The sequence below is a fragment of the Arachis ipaensis genome, chromosome B2 (assembly GCF_059453495.1).
Source record: "Arachis ipaensis isolate K30076 ecotype BB chromosome B2, ASM5945349v1, whole genome shotgun sequence".
NCBI classification, from domain to species: Eukaryota; Viridiplantae; Streptophyta; class Magnoliopsida; order Fabales; family Fabaceae; genus Arachis; species Arachis ipaensis.
The window spans coordinates 11843987-11848792 of record NC_142437.1 but is presented as its reverse complement, the minus strand read 5'-3'; the positions used below and the strand labels follow the sequence as shown (position 1 = coordinate 11848792).

General features: G+C 34.8%; 1 long non-coding RNA gene across 1 annotated transcript; it reads right to left on the bottom strand.

The window, feature by feature from the left end:
- Positions 1-3473: 3473 nt before the first annotated feature.
- On the bottom strand, positions 3474-4540 carry LOC148573041 (uncharacterized). The gene is made up of 2 exons (XR_015905320.1): positions 4042-4540; positions 3474-3868 (listed from the first exon to the last, which is right to left on the bottom strand). It is a non-coding gene; the product is annotated as an uncharacterized LOC148573041 (long non-coding RNA).
- Positions 4541-4806: the final 266 nt, after the last annotated feature.

Sequence of the window (4806 nt, the reverse complement as noted above, 5' to 3'; positions counted from 1 at the left end):
ATTATTACTAGGTATTCTTTGATGAATGATTCTGATTATTAACAAAAAAGATTTTCTTTTGGAATTTTCTCAAAAACTGAAACCCAATATTGACATTGCATAAGGATATGTGTCAAAGGAGGGGTTTAGGTGTCATGTTTCCTTTCCTTTCCCTTTTCTCTTTCTTAATCCATTCGGTCATAATAAATGGCATTGGATGATAACTCATGATTAAGTGCCTTTGGTTAATAAGGGAAAGAGACATGTGTTATGTTTTATATATGCATACATATGGATATAAGCCATGCTTCTTTTTTCTTTTCTTATGGCTTCATTCTTTCTTCCTTTGATTCCAAATGGTTCCGTGAATGATAAGAAAATATAGTAATATAACATAATATAGTAATTATAATAATAGAATGAAACTAAATAATAATAATAATAATAATAATAATAATAATAATAATAATAATAATAATAATAATTCTTTAATTTATTTTTTTTGAATATTTTATTATAATAATAAAAATAATTTAAAAATTTTAATAAATTTTAAATTCAAAGTATTATAAAATTTAATTTAATTATTTTTAGGAGAATAAATTTTTTAAATAAAATAATAAATTATTATTTAATTTTTTTAAAATTCGGGGTGTTATATCCCACCCACCTTACAAAAATTTTCGTTCTCGAAAATTCGTACAAACAAAAGATATTTGATACTACTTTATTTTTTAAACACATTTAAGGAAGAAGCAAAAATATCTCAGCATATATACATATATACAACTTTCAAATACTTTGATGGTCATATGGCATAACAAGGGTAGAAATGTGGTTGCAAAGTAAAAGTAACAAGGCAGATTCGATATAAGAGATAACATGGTTCGATCATGTGATGGTAAGGCAAGATAACGAAATGTTATAAAACATGCATGGGGTTAAAATGATGTGCTTAACGTCCACACACTAATCTAATCTCACACCAACTGTAGGCTTCAATTCCAAACTTCAACCTGAGGTATATTCGCCACTCCAAAATGTACTTTAACAAACAGATTATTCGTGAAATTCTCAACCTCATCATATACTTCGCGACCCATTACTGGTCAAAAATCTAACTTCCGCAAACTTCTTCACGGGACTCAAAACCCTAAAACATCCTGTGATGTCGCACGCTTACAAGCTCCACCTTTTGTGTTCACGAAACATATCATAAAGAGCTAACGCACCACTTGCTATGTATAACGGTCGCACGTGACATCAAAACAAATCTCAAGTCACTAAAAAGATACAAGACCTTAGAGAAAGAACAAGCAACTCGGACAAGGTTCACAAAGATTTCAACGATTCACTTTGATGCATTAAACAAGTCCAAAAATTACATCAAAGAATATACGAGTCAAGAAGAGGAGTTTAAATAACACAAGGCAGATATCTAAGAAATTTAAGAGGACATATGCAATTAGGATCAAATGAGAAAGCATATGAATAAGGAACAAGGTTAAAAAATAATTAGTTAACTTTTTAAGAAAGAAATCTCGAATAAGAAACTCTCGGCAAATCTTGAAAGAATAGATTCGTAATCGAGTAGAATCAAGAAATTAACTCCTAATGTTCCCAAAACCCACGATTCACGTTACTTATTACTTCTATGTCGTCTATGATAATCCATTAGTATTTCCATATACATGAATCATTAGTATTAAGTTGGCCAGACCTAATACCATGAGAGATGCAACGGTCGACTAACAGCATTAATCAATAGACAATCATGCATTTGAAACTCAAACTCTTGTCAGTGGGATAAGTCCTACTGCATGACAGACACTCAGAGTATGCAGTAAAGCATAGTCAGTCCATTCCCAAGGCTCTAACAGGGACGAACTGCAGAGGAACCGACGAGAGGTGCGGATGCTTTTATAGCTGCGATGAACACCATGGCTGAGGCTGTGCGTGAAACGGCAACTGCTACTACGCGAGCAATTGACCGTTTAAGGGAGAGGAACGGAGATCGTAACGGACGACGCAATGGTGAGCGTGGTGGAGACGGTAATAATAATGAAGGTGCTGGAAACCACGATAACCCCATGACACTGGCAACCTTTCTGAAAGTAAATCCGCCCAAGTTTAAGGGGACGCTTGTTGCAACTGAAGCTGACAATTGGTTCCATGGTATCGAGAAGTCATTGCGAGCGCAACATGTACCAGAAAGACAGTACGTGGAATTTGCGACCTATATGCTGGAGGGAGAAGCTGAACACTGGTGGCATGGAGTGCAACGCTTGTTAAGACAGGTGGTGGAAGAGATTGACTGGGATACTTTTAAGGAGGAATTTTACAAAAAGTATTTTCCTAGAACTGTTCGTGATGCTAAAGAAATGGAACTGATGCAGTTGACGCAGGGGAATATGTCAGTGGCAGAATATACTCGAAAATTTGAGGATTTGTGCCGATTCTCTAAGATCTGTCAGGGAAACCCAGATGATTTTGAAGAATGGAAGTGTTTAAAGTACGAAGGAGGACTTCGCGACGAGCTGATGCATTCATTAGTCCCGCTGGAGATACGGAATTTCGCAGAGCTTGTCAATAAGAGTCAGCTGATGGAAGATTGTGAACATAAGATGGCAGCGTCAAGGATGGGACATCCAAGCTTACCGCCAAGAAACTTTAATAATTTTCATAGGCATGCGGTACAGCAAAAAGTTGATTTTAAGGTACCAGGAGTACCTATGCGAGGGAACCAACAAGTTAGAAACTTCCCTACGCGCTCTACAACTGGGAATGGAAATAGGCCAAGGCAGGATACCGGTAAGCAACCTCAGCAGCAGAGTCAGGAAGGCCCAACGTGTAGGCAATGTGAAAAGAATCACCCTGGTAGGCCTTGTTATCTTGGACTGAGAGTCTGCTACCACTGTGGTGAACCAGGGCATATAGCAAGCAATTGTCCAGAAAAGTTGGTACGAGGAATAGCTAAATCGCAACAACCAAGGAGGGTATTTACAATGACTACTGAAGATGCTCGTACTCGGACTCCCTGACCCAAGGTCAGTATTGTGTTAAGACTCGCTCCTTAACTGCACTTTATGTTTCTGGTGCGTCACATTTTTGTATTTCTTTAACTGCTATACGTAAGTTGAGACGAGATGAGAATACACAATATACCTGAGGACTAGAAAATAAGATAAGAACCGTTTACTCGCACCTGCTTATAGGTAAAGGAAATGTTGAGGGCAAAATTTTCTTTTAGGATGAAAATTTTCGTTTATAACAATTTTCGAAGACGAAAATTTTTATAAGTGGGGTAGGGTGTAAAACTCCGAATTTTTTTTAAAAAATTAAATAATTGGTTATTTTAAAAAAAATTATTATTTTAATAGACAAAGTTTAAATTGATCTTTTTATTATTATTATTATTATTATTATTATTATTATTATTATTAATAATGTTAAAAAAAAAAAAGGAAGTGGCCGAAGCCATTTGGGAAAAAGGAAAAGAAACTTACTTATATGCATTTCAGCATATGTATATATACATATAACCAAAAGAAAGAAAAGAAACGTGGCTTGTAAATATATATATACATATTGATATATTCATGACACCTAAACCCCTTATGTGTAACCTTTTCCATAAATCATCATCATTAACACCTAATTAGCATTGCATGCTTTATACTGGAGTGGTACAAGAGAGATAGAACCGAGAGAAGAAAGAAACCGTGAGCTTCCCAAAACTTTCCGGCTTCGATTTCTTGTGATACGTAACTCCAATAAAAAATCTAATCCGATAAAAGTGTTCGTATCTTCCTCCTCTACGTGTTGGCGTTATATTTGTCCGGTGGAAGTCGACGGTGACGTAGCTCCTCTACCCCTTGAGTTTGGCCAACTGGAGTTCAAACCAGAAAACCAATATCAATCACAAAATCAATATCAATCACAGCTTCAATTCAAACTCATCATTCAGTCATTTCAAACAATCATAAATTATTTGCAAATATCCACTAGACTTCCGTGGCATTCATAATTTAAAACAGTTAATTTCAAAATAAAATCCCCTACCTTCGTATGAAATCAAAATCATCGAAAGCTCCGGAGAAGCTTTCTGACTGGGTTGCTGAAGGAGAAAGCGTCAGAAATCGTCTGTGCTTCCTAGAACTCCAGTTAGCCGAACTCAAAGGAAAGAGAAGCTACGTCACCGTCAACTTCTACCGGACAAAAATAACGCCAACACGTAAAGGAGGAAGATACAAACATTTTTACTGAATTAGATTTTCTATTGGAGTACGAATTTAAAGAAATCGGAAAAAGAAGATGTTGAAAGGTCACGGTCTCTCCCAAGGGTTACTCTCGGCTCTCTCTCTCTTTTTTGAAAGTTCAACTCGGTTATGAGCTGAAAAAAGAAGATCAAAGGGTGATAGAAACATTGCATAAGGATATGTGTCAAAGGAAGGGTTTAGGTGTCATGTTTCCTTTCCTTTCCCTTTTCTCTTTCTTAATCCATTCGGTCATAATAAATGGCATTGGATGATAACTCATGATTAAGTGCCTTTGGTTAATAAGGGAAAGAGACATGTGTTATGTTTTATATATGTATACATATGGATATAAGCCATGCTTCTTTTTTCTTTTCTTATGGCTTCATTCTTTCTTTCTTTGATTCCAAATGGTTCCGTGAATGATAAGAAAATATAGTAATATAACATAATATAGTAATTATAATAATAGAATGAAACTAAATAATAATAATAATAATAATAATAATAATAATAATAATAATAATAATAATAATGCTTTTATTTATTTTTTTTGAATATTTTATTATAA